Source organism: Eschrichtius robustus, chromosome 10, assembly GCF_028021215.1.
Source record: "Eschrichtius robustus isolate mEscRob2 chromosome 10, mEscRob2.pri, whole genome shotgun sequence".
NCBI lineage: Eukaryota > Metazoa > Chordata > Mammalia > Artiodactyla > Eschrichtiidae > Eschrichtius > Eschrichtius robustus.
In genome coordinates this window covers 85,997,591-86,022,849 of record NC_090833.1, presented here as the reverse complement: position 1 = coordinate 86,022,849, position 25,259 = coordinate 85,997,591, and positions in this window count along the sequence as shown.

Sequence of the window (25,259 nt, the reverse complement as noted above, 5' to 3'; positions counted from 1 at the left end):
CTGTCTCCCTGAAGTTGGGCATGGCCATGTGACTTGCATTGACCAGTGAAATATGAGCAGAAGTGATACTCCCAGGTAAGCCTTTAACTGATGATGCTCAACTCTTCAACCTCTTTTCCCAACTTCAGCAAGTGTGGAAACATTTATTGATATGGAGAGGTGATGCTGAGTTATTACATGGAGGACAGCTGCCCTGAGGAGTGGCCCTGACCTCTCAGAGATACTTCATGCCACCAAGAGTTGGGGATTTGTCTCCTAGCTTATCCTGACTGATACAAGATTTCTATCTATCTCTCTCTCTCCCTATCTATACCTATCTATCTATCTATCTATCTATCTATCTATCTATCTATCTATCTATCTATCTACATTAGGCCATTATTTAACAGGCCATTATATATTAGATATATAGTATCTTTTAATATTTCATGTATAATATATATGTGCATATATATAATTGCCTAATAAATCTATTATATTAAGACATTATTTAACAAAATGTCACAAATGCTATGGAAGAGCACAGGCTTTGGAACCAGACCTTGGTTTCATTGCTTTTGTGCTCAGTGGCCTCTAAGACTCAGTTTCCCCATTTTTGAGATGGAGAATAATAATTAGGACCAACTTCCTTTATCTGAATGAAAATGAGAAACTGTGCAAGTCATATATATCACCTTGAGTTTTTAAGAGTAGTGAGCATGAAGTCTGCATCCATTCAGTAGGGTGAGGCAAGCAAGGCACCTAGAAGGCAAAATGTAAGGAACACCCACTCTCAGGCTCATGCAAGAGTGGATATTTCCATGCCTATGTAAATATCTGTAACTTCCTGGACAGGAAATTGTAAGCTTCTTGCTGGTCAGAGCCAAGTCTGCTTCATCTTTCTCCAGGGCCTGGTCCCTTGAGTATGTAACATGATTTTCATTTATGGAGAAACAGACCAGCACTTTTTTTCCCTTCAATCAGAGTGAGAACTGATACTTCAATAAAAATTCCATTGCTAGCCCTGGACCATCAACTTTTATAGAAATAACTGTAGCTCTTTCTTTTCTGCTTGTGTCAGCTGTGATGCTTTGAAACAAAAGGGGGTCTTGGGGGTCAGGAGTCAGGTTGGGTTATCAGAGGTGTTTGGTGATGCCCTTTCAGTTCAGATCCACTGTTTTGGGCAAACTCCCAATCCACTTTGGACTGTTGTCAATGAAAGAGCAAGAGGCAGTATTTATCCCAACTAGGCACAATTCCAAATTATTGGCTAAACTAGACTAAACTAGGACTCATGGAAAAAATTTGCCAGTCCCTTTTAATAGCTGAGTCAGTTTAGAGGTTTGGATGCAAAACAATCAGTGTTTGAGACATTTCATTTAGAAATATTCCAAGTTTATCAGGATAACATGCGGCATTGATCGTTGGTTTTGCTCCTTCTCTGGTCTTTCTTCTCTAGCATTTACCAATCTTCTTTGCAGAAAAAGGTGACAGAGAACATTCCATCTATTCCTTTTGCCTTCTTTCACCTGACCCAATGTGGGTTAGGAAATGAACTTGGGAAAAGGCAATAATCTGGTTTATTTAGTTAATGGAGAGGCTTGACATGTCAAACTAAACAATCCAACAAGTGCCATGAATTCTCTATACCAAGGTTAGTTACCATCCTAGATAAATAGGCAAACGATCATTTCATCCCACAGATACAGATGTTTCTTTTGTCATGTGATATGTACATTCCCCCAAATCCTGAGTTCTGCAAAATTGAGCACTAAAAACAACAGAGCTTATTTTTGCTTTTCACCTTTGTAACTAGACAGCACAAACAATCATCCTAAAAAATAAATATTACTAGAATATAGAACTCTATCTTTAAAACAAAGATGAAGATAGCTTGATTGAAGGAGATCCAAAGCAAGGAGAATCTGCTGAGGTCTGAAGACAAGGGTGTAATGCACAAAATTTGGGGAGAACTGCACAACATGCCCTTGTTATACAGAGCACATGGCTGGACTGAGCAAAGAAGAATGGGGGATGAATGGCACCTTGTACAGCATCATAATCCTCTATGGTTTGCAGCTTTCAGCCCTCTTTGGGTACTTGGCATTTAGTTGTGCTCCACTTTAACACACTGGGACAAATCACGTATGAATCCATGCAACTTCTACTTACATTATTAATCAAATCTGAAATAGGTTGTGTTATAGAAATATGCATTATGGCAGAACTGACTGGATTGTGTTTATGGTCAGGCATGACCTGTTATAATTGGGATCTAGGGAATTGTAAGGAGCACTGGAAGGTTGAATATTGACCAAAGAGACTCGGATGGTCTCTAGTTGACTTTTTTTTTTCACTTCTCTTTAATTTGACTTTAATTAATTTGACTTTAATTAATTGACTTTAATTAATTTGACTTTAATTAAGTCAACTTTAAGTTGACTTTAATTTTCTCTTCTCTTATCCAGAAGGGAAACTCTCAGCATCTTTTTGTATTGACTTATATTTAGTATTATTTCATCAAAGAAACTTCTGCCTTTTTTAAAATATTAAATTTATAAGCAAATGAGTTAAAATACTTTAAATAAGTGTAGTGAAAATTTTCAGAGTAAATGGATCCAGATTCAGATAAGGGAGGGAGGTTTGGCTTCTCAATTTCTCTTATTTTAGTCACCACTGGCATGGGAAATCATTACCCTGAAGGCATCTAGATGTTTTAGGAAAAACAAAATCTTAAGCTTTTTTTTTAAAAGCTATTTTCATTCCTGGCAAAATCCCATATATGTTTGCTGTTTTTGGTTTAGTTTTTGCTGAACACTTTGCCTTATTAACTTTAAAATTGAAGTGTTGTTCAAGGGAGATTTAATCTGCACAATATGGTCCTGATTATTTGTGTATAACTCAGCAAAATTGTGTTTGGTCAGAGTTATTTATTTATTTTTTCATCTCTTTAATTTTCATTGAACCTCTTGAATTTTTCTTCCCATTTCCTTTCTTTGGCTTTAATTTAATGAATGTCCTTTTCATGGACAATGAAATATTTGCATTTTGAGAGGCTCAAATTTTGTTGAAACATCAATATTACCAAAGTGGGACATGATGCATTTCCCATAAGGAATGTTGGGTTGTTTAGAAGCTGGAGGTGGGGCCTGGAAATTTTTGACTATTTCTCTTATTTCTTGACTTGTCTTTTTGTTGATGGTTCTTAAGGCTACTACGGTTGCTTCGGTATTACCAAAAATGGTAAGACACCAAACAACAACAATAGCAACCCTCCCATTCTTATTAACCCCTTCTCCCCTGCAGAAACATGTAAACTCAATCTCTAGTCACCACTTTAAAAAAGAGTAGCTCAGAAGTAACATGTTTAAAGAATCTGGAGTATTTTTCATGGGCTGAAAAAGTAACAAGAGTATTTATGACCTGTCGACTTGGAGATAGTATTACATTCTGTTGGGAGGTTTAACTTATTTTCTCTCCTTAATTCTACCAAATGACTTCTTTTATCTAGTTTTCCCATCATTCTGCCTTCCTAAGTGGACTCACTCAGCATTTCCAGATTTCACCACTGTGACAAGTGTCAGGGAGCCCTTTGCTCCCAGACTGCTGCACTGATGTGCCGGCTTCGGCAGGACCCCACGCAAGGACAGCTGGTATCTGAGAGACTCAGGAAGGTCCCCGGCTCTTCAGTGAGTCCCAGGCTGCTCACAGCCTTCATCTGCAGAGGGCAGGACTCTGGCGCTTGCTATTGGGTGTCAGCTGTCTCCAACAACTTCCCCAGGAGCTTTCAGAATGTCGGTGAATTCAGGTGGGAATTGGGATCTGTGGAAAAAAAACCAAGAGGGCAAAAAATGGGGATGAAGCATTTATTCTTTGCTTAAAATGATCTAACTGTTCCATGAAATGCCAGCCCATTTTTCCCCCACCCATGGAACATATTTCCTCTGGATAACGCCTACACTCACAAGTTGAAATCTTGAATTATTACTGGTTTTATTTACATGAACTTTCCCACTTTAATTTATGATATGGTATGCTTGGGTTCAAACTGTATTTCCTTCAGCCTTCAGCAATGCAGATTACTTCAACTAAATAAAATTAATAACTTGTTTGGTTTCCAGATTCACTGCCTGGGGTGGATTGGAAGGTCAAGAAAAACAGAAGGAATGCAATTATACAAAACCCAATTTAAGAATAGTATTTCATGTTTTTTAAATAACAGCTTTAGTGAGATGTATTTCACATACCATAAAATCCACTTTTTAAAAGTATACAATTCAGTTGTTTTTAGTATATTCACAAAGTTGTACAATCATCACCGCTATCTAATTTCAGAACATTTTCATCACCACAAAAAGAAACCTGGTACACTTTAGGAGTCACCCCTCATTTACCTCTCCCCCATCCCCTCTCAATCACTAATCTATTTTTGTCCCTATGGATTTGTCTATTATAGACATATTATAAAAATGAAGTTATACAATATATTGTCCACAAGTGACTGGCTTCTTTCACTTAATATAATGTTTTCAAGGTTCATCTATGTTATAGCATGAATCAGCACTTCATTCCTTTGCTACTGCTGAATCATATTCCATTTTATATATATATATATATACACACACACACACACACACATATCTATTTTTATATCTAGCTAGCTAGCTAGCTACACCTCATTTTATTTATCCATTTATCAGTTGATAGATATTTGAAGACATTTTTGGCTATTATCAATAATGCTGCTATAAACATTCACGCACAAGCTTTTGTGTGAACATATGTTTTCAGTTCTCTTGGATATATAGCTAGGAGTGAAATTGCTGGGTCATAAGATAACTCTATATTTAACCTTTTGAGTAACTGTTTGATTGTTTTGCAAAGTAGCTGCACCATTTTATATTCCTGCCTTCAATGTATGAGAGTTCTAACTTTTCTACACCCTCTCTGACATTTGTCAGACATCTTTTGTCTGACATCTTTTTTAAAAAAAATTTAACCATTCTACAGGACTTCCCTGGTTTCCAGTGGTTAAGACTTCACCTTCCAACGTAGGGGGTGCAGGTTTGATCTCCTGTCGGTGAGCTGAGGTTCCACATACTTCGCGACCATAAAAACCAAGACATGAAACAGAAGCAATAGTTCAACAAATTCAGTAAAGTAAAAATGGTCCACATCAAAAAAAAATCTTGAAAAAAAATTTTTAGCCATTCTGTTGGGTGTGAACTGGTATCTCATTGTGGTTTTGAATTGCATTTCCCTGATGGCTAATGATGTTGAACATCTTTTCATTTACTTGTTGGCTATCTGTGTATCTTCTTTGGAGAAATGTTTATTCAAATCTCTTACCTATTTTAAAATTGAGTTATTTGTCGTTTTATTGTTGAGTTGTAAGAGTTCTTTACATATTCTGGATACAAGTCCCTTATGTATGATTTGCAAATATTTTCACCCATCCTGTGGGATGTCTTTTCACGTTCTTAGTGGTTTCCTTTGAGGCTCAAAAGTTTTAAATTTTGATGAAGTCCAATTTATTTTTCTTTTTATGACTTGTGCTTTTGGTGTCCTATTAAGAAACTATTGCCTAATCCAAGGTCATGAATACTTACTCCTATGCTTTCTTCTAAGGGTTTTACAGTTTTAACTCTTATATTTGGATCCTTGATCCATTTTAATTTTTGTATATGGTGTGAAGTAGGGTTCCACGTTCTTCTCTTTTCTTTTGCAGTGAATATCTGGTTGTCCCAGCACCACTTTTTGAAAAGACTATTCTTTCCTGTTAAATCACCTTGGCATCCTTGTTGAAAATCAAGGTTTATTTTTGGGCTCAATTCGATTCCACTGATCCATGTGTCTATAATTATGCCAGTACTGCACTGTCTTGATTATTGTAGTTTTGTAGTAAATTTTGAAATTGGGAATTAGGAAGTCCTCCAACTTTTTTTTCAAGATAATATTGTGAATCCATTGTATTTCTATATGAATTTTCAGACTAGCTTGTCAATTTCTGCAAAAACAGCATCTGAGGTTTTGATAGTAAAATAGAATTTATTTTAAAAAGAAGAACTATGCAAAGAGATCATGACTCAACCACTGCCATTATATTTATCTTAAAAAATAAGAAAACAAAATGATTGTGAAGTGCTTGTTTAGTGATCAAGAGAGGCAGAATAAATTGTAGAGCATATTTAGAATCAGGGAAGTCTGGTGGACTCCTTCTGGGTACATCAATTACTAATATGATTTTATGTAAGTTATTTAACTTTTCTGTTTCCTCGGACAAATCGTAAAGTTAGGATAACAATGGGTGCATTGAAAGGTGATTGTAAAGATCACAGGCAACTTGCTTTTTATGCTCCTGGCACAGTGCCTGGCACATTGGTGCCCAGTATATAGTAACAATTATTGCTGTTTTTGGACATTCCCCCATTCTTCTGTTAAGAAGAGAATTAGAAGAAATGAGAAAAACTGTAGACCTAATTACACAGATTATAAATGAGAAATTTTGATATCAACTTGTGAATAACTTAGTAAAAGAAGTCTTGGCTTCTTCACCTGATGGAATCTAAAAAAGCAGAACAGCCCACAATGTGGGACATTTTAAAGTATACTATTTCCTGAAAAGAGAAGACTATAACATACCCATGATTTTCGATGTGTGCCGTGAGGTCTGTGAAGGTCAAAGCTATAATACTAAGCTGTTATTTGCCTTTTCCATTGTCTTTCTCTTAGCGTGTGCTGTGGAGTTTTCCAGAAGCTAGATAACGTGTGATGACGTCATCACTCTGATAGCTAATGGAATGTGAGCTTCTGTATTCTTGTGTTTTAGACATTTTTTAAAGCTTTAATACCAAATATAGTAGATATCAATACATATAACCCTTATGAACAAAAGTTTGGGGTCCTCCATAATTTTTAAAAGTGTAAAGGGGTTCTGAAACCAAAAAGTTTGAGAGCTGCTGTACTAGACAAACCCTTACATAACAATGATAACATTTTTGAGTATCTTCTATACGCCCAACACTGTGCTAAACGTTTTCCTTGTGTTTCTCATTGAAGCCTGATGACAAGCCATCGTTGTATCTCATTTTAGTGATGAGGAAAGTGATCCTGAGAGGGATTAAATCAGTTGCTGAGGGTCACATGGCTGGTCAGCAGCAGTGCTAATATTTGAACCCATTATGTCTTGTTTCCTGGGCTCTGTCTGAAGATTCTGTAGCCTTGGAGATTCAAAGAATATTAAACTTGACAGTGAACCCCTCCTCTGGGATCTGAGGAGCCGAAAGTCTGAGGTATGTGCTGAGCACACTTTTAGAAGCCAATTTTGGATTATGAATCTCTAGCTAGCTGATTGGAACAAAAACCTGAGGCCAAGATTGTGTCCATAATATTCCCAGAGATCTTGCCTTGAAACTCCCAGCTCTTTCCAAGAGGGGCTTGTTGGCTGCCCTCTGTCCTTTACCTCGTTAGACTTATGAGCTCCTGACTGCAGCAGACAGAGTTGGCCAGAACTTCAAGCCCTGCAGTGGGGGCTGATTAATCATGAGCTCCCGAGTGAAACTCAGGCGACAGTGCAGAACCACCAGGCAGGTTACAGACGGGGCTGCACCTCAGCACGCAAACTCCTTTTGGTGCCAGGGTCTCCACTTTTGGCATTTGAGAAACAAAAGTGGACCAGGGATAGCAAAGAAGGCTGGGTATAGGGGGCTTTCATAGCCACTGTTAGAAAGAAAGAAAGAACAGGAAATAATCCCAACATTTGTATATTGTGAAAAATTCCTGATCTAGACTTACATGATATTATGGATATCTGAAACTTACCTAATTAATTTCCATCAGTAAAATATCTTTTAATGATGACTATTTATTATGTGTGTGACCCACAGGAGACTCCAGACTTGACTTTGCCCCTGCCCCCAAGCCATGCCCAAGTCCACCTTTGGCTCCATTCGCCCTCAATTTCCTGACGAAGAAACTAAAGACCAAAGACTCTCAGTGGTTTGCTTGAGATCCCACAGCTGGTTTACAGCACAGACATCATGTTATTTTCTCTTTTCCAGATGTTCCATATTTCTGGATGTTAAGGACCAGCAAAATTTTTTAAAAAACAGGAATGGGGGAGGGAGGGAATATAACAGAATTGTCAACTTTTTGTTTTTAACAAGTAAAAGCATTAAAAAGCCATAACCACTATCTGATGTCAGCACTTCTCATAAAAGAAAGGGCATTTATGTGTATTTTAATGTACTTTGATAGCCTAAATTTAGCTCTGTGCACTTCTCTCTACTTTTCTACCTTACTTGAAGGCAGGCTGGGGTAAACTTTGCCAAAGATCACTCTTTGTCCTTAAACAAAGACCACTGCTGAGCTATACTTTTAATACAAGAAGAAGGTGGAGCATAGCCCTCCCATGGGCTTTTCTTTGGGGATGAGAGAGAGCCCTGATTTCTGAATAGCAGGTGCGAATCCTAATGCTTGTAAGCTGAGCACCCAAGGCTGGGCTGCAGGCAGAGTCCTCTGAGAGCCACAGGAAAAGATGCCTGAATGCCCATGAGGGCAGTGTCCACCTGACATGGGTTCCTGGCTCCCTACCTGGGCCATTAAAGTGACACATGAGAATCTGTGGGATGGCTTTCCTTGTCATTTTCACTTGGATCCCAAACCTGCACGATGAAGGTTTATGCAAACCTTTTCTTTTCTTTTCTTTTCTTTTTTTTTTTTTTTTTTTTGGCTACACCACACAGCATGCGGGATCTTAGTCCCTGACCAGGGAACCTGCGCCCCCTGCAGTGGAAGCGTGGAGCCTTAACCACTGGACTGCCAGGGAAGTCCCTATGCAAACCTTAAATGTCTCTACTAACTGTCTAACCTTCTGTAATTAGGGCTCTGCAAGAAGTAAAGTCTCTGGTTTTCTTTTTTTTTAATTAATTAATCTATTTATTTATTTATTTTTGGCTGCTTTGGATCCTTGTTGCTGCGCGCAGGCTTTCTCTAGTTGCAGCGAGTGGGGGCTAATCTTCATTGCAGTGTGTGGGCTTCTTTCTCATTGCGGTGGCTTCTCTTGTTGCAGAGCACAGGCTCTAGGTGCACGGGCTTCAGTAGTTGTGGCAGGCGGGCTCAGTAGTTGTGTCTCTCAGGTTCTAGAGCACAGGCTCAGTAGTTGTGGCGCAAGGGCTTTGTTGCTCCGTGACACACGGGATCTTCCTAGACCGGACCCGAACCTGTATCCCCTGTGTTGGCAGGCAGATTCTTAACCACTGTGCCACCAGGGAAGTCCAGGGCTTTAGTTTTCATGTAGGCTGAACACAGCTGACTGCAAATGACCACAGCTAGATAAGGAGAAATAAGTGACCTTACTTGGATCCTTCCATGACCTTCATAGCAATAATCTTGGGCTTTCCACACTAATGAAGTGATAAATATTAAATCAGAGTAGGTGAATGTGATGGCACTGTATGTCTGTTAATCATAGGTGAAAAAACGTTTCCCCTAAGCTGTTCCATTTATTCCTGAGTTTCAGCAAAAAGGGAACCCTCAAGGTTAAGATGTCCAGCACATTGGTAGGATGACCAAGAGGCTTGGTCATTTCAGGTGACTGGCTGACCAGTGGGGTGATTGAAAATTTCATTCCTATAATTTTAGGAACTCCTAGGCCTTCTAAGGTGTTCTTGGAAGTCTGAATTAAAGTGGGCTATGGGGAATTTCGCAGAGCTGTGACCCATACCTAGGATGATGCAAACCCTTTCCCACATGCCTGTGACACTAATTATTAGATACTATTTCACACACGGTGGGTGGACCTCTTGGTTTACTGCCCTCTTCCTGACACCCTCTGCCCTAAATTACCGTCTCTGGATTAGTTTGGAAGCTCTGAGATCAGCCTGTTTTTTTCTGGGGGCTGCAGAGTTTGTCATGCCTTGGAGTGATAATGGGAGTTTAATCAGGGTTGAGGATACAGTTAAACCAAGCTAATAAGTATTTCCTGATATCTACTGTGTGTCAGGCTATATGCAAGTCCCTGACTCTGGTCACCTTGTTGCAGGTAATGGACAGGAAAAAGTGTTGAGAAATTTGAAGTCCTTGGGAATTTGAGTCTTCGGAAAGGGTCAACTCATTACCATAAGAGTACTGATTGATTTGGCACATGATATATTTAGTACATACTTGACCTCACTGAACAATCCTTCAAGGCAAGTGCTCCTATCTCCATTTTACTGAAGCTCAGAGAAGTGAGGTGTCTTGTCTGAGGCCACATGGCTTAATGAGTGGCAGAACTGAGGTGCACACAGCTCTAACTCTGAAGCTGACTAAGCCATGTTATAATGACTCCCCACCCACTTCTCCAGACTCTTCCCAGGAAATAAATGTTAACACTACACCTGAAACCACGAACTCATCCAAACTCAATGATCTTTTTAATTTTACAACTGTTTTGTAGTGTTTCTATAGCTATACTGATCTCACCAAACTTATCCCAGCTACCTGAAGGGTTATAGTGCTGGAGAAGCTCGTTCTGGCATGCTTCTATGTGTGGAGACCCAACTGACCAAAGCCCAACTCCATGAACCTCACGGCTACAGGAGCTGCCTCTTTGACTCTGCCCAGCCTGCTTAGAAGACTGACCCTCCTTCGGCTAGGAGATGGCTAATCTTTTTTCCTCCTTGCTGCTAAAAATGTCCATTGGGTATGGGTCCTGTCTTCCTGAATCATAAATTACAAATGTAGGTTCAAATTGGCCTCCAACAGAATTGGAGATTCTCAGGCCAATTAGATCCTTGGAGTCGGCTTGTACGACACAGGATATCACTAAATTTGAAAAAATGGGTTTTGCTACTTTCCAGGCCCAGGTTGCAGAAATGTCTGGAACTTTAATGACCTTCTCTGTCCATTAAGGGATCTGATAGACATGAAGTTTTATAAGGTAAGGACTGAAAATGCATCAGGTTGTTGGTGCCGAAATTCCATTAGGCCTGCAATAAAGGATGCATTCGATCTATTTAGCAGATATATTTTGAGGTAGTGAAACTAAGTAAAATAATAAGACCTTTTAAATTTAATTTTTATTCTAGGCACTGATCATTTAAAAGAGAAATGTTCTTAGTGCGACTGGGTAATATGTTTTTCTGCTCCACTTTTCCTCAGAGGTCTAGTTACTTTTCTCTTTTCCCTGGGGGCAAACTATAACATGTTGGCTCATGTGAATAGATACTGGGCCTGTTCTTTCTCTAGACTGATTTCTCTTTGATTCTGTTACCAGAAGGGCCACAGGGCGGGTGAAGCAAATCTCCCAGCCAGCCATCATTACTGGGTTCAGCCCTACCACCTTAGTATTTGTCCCATCTTCTTTACTAAAATGAAAAATCATTTGATTTGTTCTGAGTTTATTACTAACAAGCATATGTCTTGATAGAAGATTGGTTAAGAGAGTGAGTTGAATGTACCTGTGTACCACCTTTCTAGTTCTTGAAGAGATAGGAAAAGTTGTTAAAAAGAACACGTCCTTTGGTACAAGAAAAGATTTCATCACCAGGGAGCCAGAAATTTTATTCCTGGAATATAAGAGAACATATGGTTATACTTTCAGAGAAACCAGAGGGTAGAAAATGCAGGTGCAAAGCAACCTTAGGAAAAAAATCATTGTAGAGGTAAAAGCGATTTCAGTGATGCTCCAAATTCATCCATGTTTAGCTGCTCAGGTGCAGATGAAGAATAAGCAGAGCTGGGTTTAACCAGAGTTGGCTTTGCCCAGTGCTTATGACGGTAAGAGACAGGAAAGGAGAGTGGGTCCTATGTGCACAGAGAGGTGAGAATTTGTGCACAGAATGACCAGAGTGACAGGCTGTGGAGTCTAGTTTGAAAAGGGAAAGAAGTGACAAAACAGTGTGTTCACTGTTCCTAGGGGGTGAGGAACTGCTGAAGATTGACGCCAGGAGTGGGGGAAGTGGTCAAAGACAGACAGTAGGATGCTTAAATGTGAGATGCTGGTGGTGGTGCAGCTACACGTCACAACAAGGTCGAGGATGGGGACACAGGAGTTGCTGTTTGTATGGACAAGGTGGAGGGAGGTATCACTGTTAGGTGTGGAGGGCCAGGAACCCTGTCCTCCCAGACAAAAGAAGAAGCCCAGGAGAAGCCAGACCAAACCCAAACAACAGCAAAAACCCATCAGCACCACCACTAAAATACAGCTATAGACTGTTTAACAGGGATGTGCCACCCTCCCCAAAAAAACCCAAGAACACTAAAAATAAAAAGAACAGACAAATTCTGGCCAAAGGAAAGCTAAGCACAGGAATATGGATGGCTGATAAAGATAATGTCTCAGGGAAAGACATTAAAGGAGGAAAAGATTTATTTCTGTTTGGTAAAATTTATAGTCCACAAAGGAGATGTAATCATGATGAATCTTTATGTTCCAAACAATGTAGATTTGAAATAAAGTCAAATTATTAAGAGAAACAAACTCACAATCATGTTGGCAAACATTAGTAAGATAGTGTAAGAGAGTATAATAGGCATAATTCATAAACAGCAGTTATACATGTACTTTTAAAAAGTTTTTATTTTATATTGGAGTATAGTTGATTTACAACATTGTGTTAGTTTCAGGTGTACAGCAAAATGATTTAGTTATACATATACATATGTCTATTCTTTTTCAGATTCTTTTTCCGTATAGGCTATTAAGAATATTGAAAAGAGTTCACTGTATTATACAGCAGGTCCTTGTTGATTATCTATTTTTTAAAATATTTATGTATTTATTTACTTATTTTGGCTGTGCTGGGTCTTAGTTGCAGCACGTGGGATCTTTTAGTTGCAGCCTGCGGACTTTTAGTTGTGGCACGTGGGCTTCTTAGTGCAGCATGCATGCAGGATCTAGTTCCCTGATCAGGGAGTCTTACCCACTGGACCACCAGGGAAGTCCCTCTATTTTATATATAGTAGTGTGTATATGTTAATCCCAACATCCTAATTTATCCCTCCCCCCCAACCTTTCCCCTTTGGTAACCATAAGTTTGTTTTCTAAGTCTGTGAGTCTGTTTCTGTTTTGTATATAGGTTCATTTGTATCATTTTTTTAGATTCCACGTGTAAGTGATATCATATGATATTTGTTTTTCTCTGATTGACTTACTTCACTTGGTATAATAATCTCTAGATCCATCCATGTTGCTGCAACATGTACTTTTTATTTATACAAAGACATGCAGGACCTTCAAGATGGCGGAGGAGTAAGACGTGAAGATCACATTCCTCCCCACAAATACATCAGACATACATCTACATGTGGAACAACTCCTACAGAACACCTACTGAATGCTGGCAGAAGACCTCAGATTTCCCAAAAGGCAAGAAATTCCCACATACCCTGATAGGGCAAAAGAAAATGAAAAAACAGAGACAAAAGAATAGGGACGGGACCTGCACCAGTGGGAGGGAGCTGTGAAGGAGGAAAGATTTCCACACACTAGGAAGCCCCTTCACTGGCGGAGATGGGGGATGGGCCGGGGGGAAGCTTCGGAGCCACGGAGGAGAGCACAGCAACAGGGGTGCAGAGAGCAAAGCGGAGAGATTCCCACACAGAAGATCGGTGCCAACCAGCACTCACCAGCCCTAGAGGCTTGTCTGCTCACCCGCCGGGGTGCATGGGGGCTGGGAGCTGAGGCTCGGGCTTCGGAGGTCAGATCCCAGGGAGAGCACTGGGGTTGGCTGCGTGAACACAGCCTGAAGGGGGCTAGTGCGCCACAGCTAGCCGGGAGGGAGTCCAGGAAAAAGTCTGGACCTGCCTAAGAGGCAAGAGACCATTGTTTCCTGGTGCACGAGGAGAAGGGATTCAGAGCGCCGCCTAAACGAGCTCCAGAGACGGGCACGAGCCGCGGCTATCAGCGTGGACCCCAGAGATGGGCATGAGACGCTAAGGCTGCTGCTGCCACCACCAAGAAGCCTGTGTGCGAGCACAGGTCACTCTCCACACCTCCCATCCCGGGAGCCTGTGCAGCCTGCCACTGCCAGGGGCCCGTGATCCAGGGACAACTTCCCCGGGAGAACACACGGCGCGCCTCAGGCTGGTGCAATGTCATGCTGGCCTCTGCTGCCACAGGCTTGCCCCGCATTCTGTACCCCTCCCTCCCCCTGGCCTAAGTGAGCCAGAGCCCCCTAATCAGCTGCTTCTTTAACCCCCTCCTGTCTGGGTGGGAACAGATGCCCTCAGGCGACCTACACACAGAGTCAGGGCCAAATCCAAAGCTGAACCCCAGGAGCTGCGTGAACAAAGAAGAGAAAGGGAAATTTCTCCCAACAGCCTCAGGAGCAGTGGATTAAATCTCCACAATCAACCTTATGCACCCTGCATCTGTGGAATGCCTGAATAGACAACGAATCATCCCAAATTGAGGAGGTGGACTTTGGGAGCAACTGTAGACTGGGGTTTGCTTTCTGCATCTAACTTGTTTCTGGTTTTATGTTTATCTTAGTTTACTATTTAGAGTTTATTATCATTGGTAGATTTGGTTATTGATTTGGTTGCTCTCTTCCTTTTTTTTTCTTTATATGTAGATACATATATATATATATATTTTTTTCCTTTTTCTCTTTTTGTAAGTGTGTATGTGTATGCTTCTTTGTGTGATTTTGTCTGTATAGCTTTGCTTTTACCATTTGTCCTAGGGTTCTGTCTGTCCTTTTTTTTTTTTTTTTTTTTTTTTTGTATAGTTTTTAGCACTTGTTATCATTGGTGGATTTGTTTTTTGGTTTGGTTGCTCTCTTCTTTCTTTCTTTCTTTTTTTATTACTTTTAACTTTTCTTAAATTTTTAATAATTAAAAAAAATTTTATTCTAATAACTTTTTATTTTATTTTATTTTTTTCTTTCTTTTTTTTTCCCTTTCCTTTTGAACCATGTGGCTGGCAGATTCTTGGTGCTCCGGCCGGGTGTTAGGCCTGTGCCTCTGAGGTGGGAGAGCTGAGTTCAGGACACTGGTCCACCAGAGACCTCCAGGCTCCAAGTAATTTAAAACGGTGAAAGCTCTCCCAGAAATCTCCATCTCAACACTAAGACCCAGCTCCACTCAATGACCAGCAAGCTACAATGCTGGACAACCTGTGCCAAACAACTAACAAGACAGGAACACGACCCCACCCATTAGCAGAGAGGCTGCCTAAAATAATAAAAAGGTCACAGTTACCCCAAAACACACCACCGGACGCGGTCCTGCCCACCAGAAAAGCAAGATCCAGCCTCATGCACCAGAACACAGGCACCCGTCCCCTCCACCAGGACACATACAGACTGAAAGTAAGCGGATGGAAAAAGATATTCCATGGGAATGGAAATCAACATTCTCCAGGATATATCATATCTTGGGTCACAAATCAAGCCTTGGTAAATTTAAGAAAATTGAAATCGTATCAAGTATCTTTTCCGACCACAACACTACGAGAGTAGATATCAATTACAGGAAAAAACTGTAAAAAAACCAGACACATGGAGGCTAAACAATACACTACTAAATAACCAAGAGATCAGTGAAGAAATCAAAGAGGAAATCAATAAATACCTAGAAACAAATGACAATGAATACACGATGATCCAAAACCTATGGGATGCAGCAAAAGCAGTTCTAGAGGGAAGTATATGACAATACAATCTTACCTCAAGAAACAGGAAAAATCTCAAATAAACAATCTAACCCTACATTTAAAACAACTAGAGAAAGAAGAACAAAAAACCCCAAAGTTAGCAAAAGGAAAGAAATCATAAAGATCAAATCAGAAATAAATGAAAAAGAAATGAAGGAAACATAACAAAGATCAATAAAAGTAAAAGCTGGTTCTTTGAGAAGATAAACAAAATCGATAAACCATTAGCCAGACTCATCAAGAAAAAAAGGGAGAAGACTCAAATCAACAGAATTAGAAATGAAAAAGGAGAAGTAACACCTGACACTGCAGAAATACAAAGGATCACGAGAGATTACTATAAGCAACTATATGCCAATAAAATGGACAATCTGGAAGAAATGGACAAATTCTTAGAAAAACACAACCTTCTGAGACTGAACCAGGAAGAAATAGAAAATATAAGCAGACCAATCCCAAGAACTGAAATTCAAACTGTGATTAAAAATCTTCCAACAAACAAAAGCCCAGGACCAGACGGCTTCATAGATGAAAACTATTGAACATTTAGAGAAGAGCTAATACTTATCCTTCTCAAACTCTTCCAAAATATAGCAGAGGGAGGAACACTCCCAAACTCATTCTACAAGGCCACCATCACCCTGATACCAAAACCAAACAAAGATGTCACAAAAAAAGAAAACTACAGGTCAATATCACTGCAACATCACTAATCATTAGAGAAATGCAAATCAAAACTACAAGGACCTATCACCTCACACCGGTCAGAATGGCCATCATTAAAAATCTACAAACAATAAATGCTGGAGAGGGTGTGGAGAAAAGGGAACCCTCTTGCACTGCTGGTGGGAATGTAAATTGATACAGCCACTATGGAGAACCGTATGGAGGTTTCTTAAAAAGCTAAAAATAGAACTACCATCTGACCCAGCAATCCCACTACTGGGCATATACCCTGAGAAAACCATAATTCAAAAAGAGTTATGTACCACAATGTTCATGCAGCACTATTTACAATAACCAGGACATGGAAGCAACCTAAGTGTCCATCGACAGATGAATGGATAAAGAAGAAGTGGCACATATATACAATGGAATATTACTCAGCCATAAAAAGAAACGAAATTGAGTTATTTGTAGTGAGGTGGATGGACTTAGAGTCTGTCATACAGAGTGAAGTAAGTCAGAAAGAGAAAAACAAATACCGTATGCTAACACATATATATGGAATTTAAAAAACGGTTCTGAAGAACCTAGGGGCAGGACAGAAATAAAGACGCAGATGTAGAGAATGGACTTGAGGACACGGGGAGGGGGAGGGTAAGCTGTGACGAAGTGAGAGAGTGGCATTGACATATACACACTACCAAATGTAAAATGGATAGCTAGTGGGAAGCAGCTGCATAGCACAGGGAGATCAGTTCAGTGCTTTGTGACCACATAGAGGGGTGGGATAGGGAGGGTGGGAGGGAGACGTAAGAGGGAGGTGATATGGGGATATATGTATACGTATAGCTGATTCACTTTGTTATAAAGCAGAAACTAACACACCATTGTAAAGGAATTATACTCCAATAAAGATTAAAAAAAAAAAAAAATGCAATGTCCCTGTCCTGGGATCCATTAATTCTTTAGGCTCTATAAACACACACGCACACACACACACACACACACACAAAAGACTTTATGCAAATATACATAATTTGTTCTTATTTCAGAATCTGTGAACATTAAAAAAAAAAACTAGCTACTGAACAAATATATTGTGTAAACAGCTAACAACATTAAGGTCCCAATTGCTATTAGAAGAAAATTCCAAGTTTATTAATAAATAGCTGATTGTTTCTATCTCACCGAAGTTTAAGTCTTAAAACCTAAAAGTGAAGGAATAAAATCTGCTCCAGCAATTTAATAGGATTCTGCCTCTGACTTTCATTCAATTCCTGTTTGTGTCTAAGACATTAGCCTTAAGAGTCATTAAATTCCTATTTTAACTGGTTGCTGGCTGTAAGTTAATACGCAGACTGATCTAGCTTCTTCCCCCCACCCCCCATGCTTATGCACAATGCTATCAATGTTCTGTGTTTTCCTTGCCTTTGATTACCATTCCATCCCAGGAGTCTCATTTCCTTTCTTCCTGTGTTTTGGAACTTAAAAAAAATATGCATCATCTGTCCTGTTCTCATAGTCTTCACCTGCATTTTAGTCTATTTTGGATATTTCTTTCTGCAGTGTCTTCAATGTACCTTATTTCCTGTTTTCATAAACTTTATATAACTTAAGAAAAATGCGATCCAAGACTTGTCTAGGTTAGAGGTTATTATTATATTTTTACTGTTATATGGAATAGATGGACCTGCAGAGTATCCACTGGGCGTGGCTATTTGCAGGGCTGTCTCTAAATGACATTGACTAGAGGTAATTTTCCAGGGTTCTCACCTTGGTGACCTGGGGAGGCAGCTGGTGGGAGGTATATGTAGACAATTAGCATATATATATACCATACACCCTCTCATTTCCAAAGCAAAAAGGATGAAACAGTTTCTGCTCTTCTTCTATTAGTACGATTCCCTTGTTTTTCATGTTAACAGTACTTTATTATATTCAGTAAAATACCTAAGTCTTAAGTGTTCTGCACAATGAATTTTAACAAATTTATATATGCTGATTAAAACATAAAGCATTTCCATCATCCTAGAAAGTTTTCTCATACTTCCTTCTGGTCAATTCTTATCCAACAACCCCCAACTCCAGGGAAACACTGATCTGGTTTCTGTCACTATAGATTGGTTTTTTTTATGTTCAAGAACTTCATATAAATGGAATCATACATTTGTATTCTTTTGTATATGCATCATTTTGCTCAGCATATTTTTTTGAGATTAATCTATGTTAATTTGTTCTTTTTTTTTTTTTTTTTTTTTTGCTTAGTGTTATTCTTTGGTATGGATATACCACAATTTGTTTATCCATTTTCCAATGGATGGACACCTGGGCTATTTTCACTTTATGCTTTTTATGCATAAATCTGCTATTTATGGATCAGCTTGTTAGGAACCTATACAGTTGTTTCTCTTGGTATATATGTAGGAGTGTTATTGCTAGGTCTTAGGGTAGGTGAATATTTAAATTTATCAGAGAGTGCCAGTTTGTTTTCAAAGTGATTGTACAATTCTAAACTCCCACCAGCAATGTATGAGAGTTCTAGTTGTTCCACATTGTGTGAACACTAAGTATAGTCAGTTTTAATTTTAGCTTTTCTGGTGAGTGTGTAAAGGTATGTGGTTTTGCTTTGCGTTTCCCTGGTGACTAATGATGTTAAGCACCTTTTCATGTGCTTATTGACCATCTTAGTCCATTCTGGATGCTATAACAACAATACCACAGACTGGGTGGCTTAAACACAAATATTTATTTCTCATAGTTCTGGAGGCTGGGAAGGCAGTGCCTTATGAGGGCAAATCCCTGGCTTGTAGACAGCCATTTTCTTGCTGCATCCTCACATGCTAGAGAGATATAGATACATAGATAGAGAGAGAGAGAAAGCGATCTCTTATGTCTCTTCCCATTCATGAGGGCTCCATCCTCATCACCTAATCACCTCCCAAAGCTCCCACCTCCTAATATCATCACGTTGGAGGATTTCAACATATGAATTTGGGGGGGGGGACACGTTCCATCCATAACACTGAGCATTTGAATATCTTCTTTTTGTGAAGTATCTGTTTAAGTCTTAAACCAATTTTTAATTGGGTTATTTGTATTTTTACTATTTTATTTTCCTTTGAAGAGCTTAAATGATTCATATGCTTTCATCAAGAGCCAACTAGATGTCTGGATTGCCACAGGTTTTCAGGTTTAATATCTTAAACATACAACAAACTGTTGAGGTCAATGCATTATTCCCATTTTACAAATAGGAAACTGAGCCTCAGACACATTGAAAAACCCCCTCAAAGTTGAAGCTTTTTGACTTGAAGTATAAGGCCTCTGGTATGCAGTGTCGCCAGAGGAAAAGGTGAGAGAGAAGATATTGCAAGAAAAATTTACTCTTTGAAATTCGTCCTGACTTAAAGAAAATAATCTTATATTTTAGAATAGTTATATATTTGCATGAAAGTTGCAAAGATAGCGCAGAGAATTCCCATATATCCAACTGGTCCCATTCTTTTTTTAAATAATGGCTTTATTGAGATATAACTCATATACCATACAATTAATCCATTTACAATTAAATGGGTTTTAGTGTATTCACATATATGTGATGTACAACCATCACCAATGTCAAGTTTGAAGCACTTTTATCACCTTAAGAAGAAACCCTGTACATTTTAGTTATAACCCCTCTTCTCCCCTATAATCCCTCTCAAATCCTAGGCAACCACTAATCTGCTTGTGTCTCTAAAGATTAACCTATCCTGGGTATTTCATATGAATTGAATCATATAACAGTGGTCTTTTGTTACTGGCTGCTTTTGGTCCTGGCTGTTTTAAGGCTGCTGTAGTCACCGTCAGTCTTGTCCTGTTCTCCCTGGACACTCTGCAAGCTCCATTTCCAGTCCCTTTGCAGGCAGGTGTGGCATGTGACTGAGTTCTGGCCTAAGAGGTCCAAGCAGAAGTGATGTGTGTGCCATTTCTAGGCTTGGATCTTTGAAAGCCAAACTAAGCCAAACATCCTAACCTCCCTCCTCACATGCTTTTCTCACACTTGGACTGAATGAGGAGAATTCTGAAGACCTAGAAGAAAGTGAAAGCACAAGGTAGAAGGAGCCTGGGACCCTGAAATAGGAGGAAAACCCCACTCCTATTGGACTGTGCCCTGGGCTCTGAACAAATGTTTATTGAGATTTAGGAGTTGTCTACTACATCAGCTAGTCCTAGCTATCTTTCCTACTAAAATACTCTGTGAAAGCCCATGATCATGCATATCCCTAATGTATCAAGGATTCTGATCATACGTTATCATTTTGTTAAGGTGTCTTAGATTGGCCACCCACCCAAGATTAAGAATTAAGAATCATGATTCCTTTAAGATGATTCCCTTGCCATGGCACTGGCACACATTTTTGTTAGTTCCAAGCGGTCTAAAAACAGATCTTTCCTAAAACTTATATCTCTCATTTTGTTGGAAAGAGTCAGAGAGGGCATTGTTATGGAATAAATCACATATATCCAAAAACATTTATCAAGATCCTTATAACAAATTCTTCAAGCTTAGTATTTATTTCACTGTCTTTGCTTCATAATCTCCCAGCACGTAGGAGACAACACAGGAAACACGAAGAACAGAGCTCTGCGCATTGCAGGGCATTTCATGAATTACAAAAATCTGTTCAGTTCTGAAGATCAAAACCTCCACCCATCTGGGGTATATAAATCTTATACATAGAGTTTATGAGGGGGGTTATCTTGAATTATGTGTTGGGCGTTGGGTTTGGCACATAATAAATATAAATGATCCTCTCAGGACAGTAGATTAACATCCAGGGGGAAAAAATATCAGGCATCTGTGGAATTTAAATGGGAAGATGTCCTACACTTCTCAGAGAGAAAATGGCTTCCAATCCCCAGGAGACAGGCTGTGATATTTGTTTTTAAGCCCCTTACTAACTCCTTCCCCTGGGAGAAAGAGAGATTTAGCTGCTCAAGGGTATTTGGAAAAGGAGCTGTGTAAGTTTGGTTCGCCCCTCTTGATCTTCTCACTTTCAAAAGGGTGTCTCTGGCTGTCTCCCGGGCTGCCAGCTGGCCATACTATGGAGGTCTGTGGAAGGCCAGCAGCACCAGTGTCTGGCGGACGAGTCTGTCCAATTCCCAATTCCAGAAGGAGGTGTTGGGAAGCCAGTTGAGGTTGACCACTTAAGCCACACCCTCCAAAACAGCTCGGATTAGTGACAGAGTTCACATTTTCATTTTCTGCATGACCCCGCGTCTCTCAACCGGTTCCTAGCTTAGAGTGTGGGAGGATGGACCATGGAAATATTTAACGATCCCTTGGACTCCAACAGAGGCATAGCTGCTATATTGCATGTAATACACGAATCAGTGAACACCTATGTCGTGCCTGCTATGTGCAAAATTGCACTAAAGACTGTGTGTAACTTCAAAAGAGCAGAAACATTTCTCAAAATAGTTTGAAACTCCTTGAAGGACAAACTTGCACGAAAGGTAAAATCAGCCAAAGACAGCATTTGTAAGGGTTGTGTGATGTGGGATAGACTGCAATTCGAACAGGAGTTCAGAGATATGAGATGCTGCTACAGACTAATATTTCTGAAGGTTGAGCTTGACCCTGCACTTGTCTATAACACCTGGACAGGTGTAAGTTTATACACAAAGAGACAAAAATCTTCAGTTGACTTCAGCCTATGTGGTTTCAGTTTTCCAGAAGTTATTTCTGGTCCCTTCTGCCTTTTTCTCCTTCTAGTTGTGGCTGCTCCATGGCAGATAAGAAATGATATAGCCGCAAATACAAAGCACAGCTAAGGACTTCAAGTTGATGTGCATTTTGTGTTTACAAATGGTGATCTGTATGTTTTGAAATGCCCATAGCACATCAATGTTATAGATGTGTCAATGGGAACAATGTAAGAGTCGACATGATCTTCAGTCTTGTCTTGACACTCCTCATCAAATGGTTTTCTCCATATACTTCTCCTCCACCTATTCTTGCTCTGTAATGTGTCATTCTTTACAAGAGTGGATAAGTCACTCTTATCTCTTATCACTCTTATCTTCTGGGGCATTATCACGAATCAAAAAAGGAACCAACATGGTCTGAAGGAAGCAAGTGGTAAGAATAGATGTGAACATTGGAGATGGGAACACAAGGATGGGATTGCGAAGTTTTGTTCTTGAGATGGTTATTGCCCTTTGGTTGTACTGCACCATCCCTGGTTCTAATTTCCATCAATCACCTGAACGTTGGCCAACATCTACTCAGCTAACCACAAGGCCTTAAAGAAGCACATTAAAGGAATTTCAAGTCACAACATGTGGAGCAGTGTTTCAGAGAACAACTCCCCAGTAGTGTTACTGAGAGAGGGGCACCTTCGCTAGGGGCCAGAAGTGAGCCTCCAGCTGGAAGTCTGGGCATCAGACTCTGGTTCCTCCTGACTAGCCTGCATCTGCTGTTCACGTAGCCCCTCTTTCTCCTCTCCTTCGCTCTGCACAGATGGAGCTGGGTTGGGAGACAATGACCTTAAGCACCTTTAAAACTGATTCCAATGTGAGAACCCAGTATTCTTGCCAATCACACAGATGTTTGGTTCTGCATTCCTCCTACCTTGGACAGAGGGTCATTCCCAGCAGCTCCCTGAGCTGGGCCCTGTAGGAGGAGACGGGAAATCTTGGTTTTCTTGTGTGTGATAATGTCTTCCATAGTTAGGGGTGTTTTACCTTTAGCCGTAAGATCAGACACATGTGCCTTTAGGTTATTGGAATATGGAATGATATAGAATTCCATATATGGAATATGGAATGATCATAGATCAACACTTCAGAGACTTTGAAGCCAAGGGTATTTAATGGCTCACATATTCTTGGTAAAATCATGCCTTCTTTTCATTTAGATTGACTTTTTTAATAAGCTGGACAACTTTTAACCTCTTTATTGTCCAACATTTGAGGCAACAGGCTATGAAATGGTTTCGTTATACTTCATAGAAGCAAGGATTCCACCTTCTGCACACCACTCAATCTCTCTGAGTATGTAGTTTCTTGAAACTAAAGGACACATTAAATGCCAGATGTTTAAATGATGTTTCAGTCACTTGTGTCAGACCCTGTAGTTGCTTATCTAATAGTCTCTCCTTATTCTTACTAAGAGAATCACACTTTGTTGGGTTGGCAATGTACCTACCTTACATATGTACATTTCCGTACCCCTCTTGTATGTGATATAGTTGTAGCCAAGGAGATGTTAACAGAAATCACTGGATAAGGCTTCTGGGAAAGGACTTTTAAAGGGATTTTCTCAACTGACATACATTCTTGCTCTGGGCCCTTCTATCTTCCTTTTGTCTGGAATGGCCATTTGTAATTGTTGGTGCTCCAGCAGCCATTTTGGGACCATGAAGACAATAAGATTGTGCTAAGGATATAAGAAGCCTGCATCCTGATGACATTGTGGAAATTTCATACCAGTCATCAATTTCTCATCTCTACACTTCTTTTAAATCACTGTTCCTTGTGTTTTCTGTTACACTGCAGCAAAACTCAATTCTTTACTGATAAAACACTCACCTTTCAGATTGCTTTATTTAGAGATAAAACAGAAAAATGAATATTTGACATGAAAACATTTTTTTCCACACAAAATAGTTTTGGTGAAATTCTAACTTTAAATATTGAAGATGGGGCATATCTTATCTCTATAAATCCTATATAACATCAAGTAGGCCTAGATTAAAAAACAAAAGCAGCGTCCTTTTCAAGTTTAATATAGCCTGAGGAAAAACCCCATTACTTTGGCTTAGTTGTCATTATCTGCATGTGAAACCTATGTTAGTAGAAATTTCACTGGGAAGGGCATGTAGTTCAGTGGAAAGAATAGGAGCTTTGGCATCAGGCAGATTTGGGTTTGAATCCTGACTCCTCTCTAAACAGGCTGTGTAATTTTAAACCCATTATCGTATCTTTCTCAGCCTTTCTGATGTATAAAATGAGGAAGTCTTCAGTTTAAAAAGGAAGAATCTGCAAAATAACATATCAAAGGGACCCAGTGAAGTATCTGGTACCATATATGATCATTTTCCTGCATTTGTGTCTTGTTTCTCATCCTTTCACTTAACAGATGTTTACTGAACATCTACTATATGTCAAGACTGTCTACTATATGTCAAGACTATGTTGAGCATTTAGCTTTTTGACTCTCTGAGTTTGGCCCTGAGGGAATTATGACTTCAGGGCTGAGCTTCAGAAGGACTGATGTTTGATCCATTTAAAAGCTTACTGGTACTAACCAGGGGAGAGTGAGTGAATTGAAACCTTCATCACAAGGTTTCAATTAAGAAACCAAATCGAAATCTTAGTGACATGGTGAGGTTTGATGATTACCATCCAAAACCAGATGTAAGGGCTAGAGTTGGGTCTGGTGGACAGGGTCAGAATTTGGAAGCTGGAACAAAACTTTGAAATTCCATCTGGAAAAACTTGTACCTCTCCAGGAAACAGAATGGTTTTGGGTATATGGAGACCCCCAAAACTGAAATGAAATGGGGCTTATTTCCTTGTGAGTTTAGTTTCATATGTCCTACAGATGTGAGACCAAGTACTTGAAAATATTTAAAGTCAATAAATTATTTACAACAAGAAAGCATGTATTTTGCCCAAGGCAGACCCTGAACCATTTCAGTACATCTTTTCTCGCTTATTTCTTTTTTTTTTTCACACACACACACGCTGTATTTTATTTTTACAAGAGATAAATAGACTGACACCAAGCATTGTACATGGATGACCACAACAAAAGCAACAATGATTGCAATTACCAAACATGAAACACACTCATACTATGTCATAATATTGACATTCAGTCCAGTAATCCTCCACTGTAACAGCTCCTTTACTTTGCAGTGAAAATTGATTTGTATATTCTTTGCCTCTGAGTCCTTGTGGGATTTTTTTTTTTTTTAATTCAGAC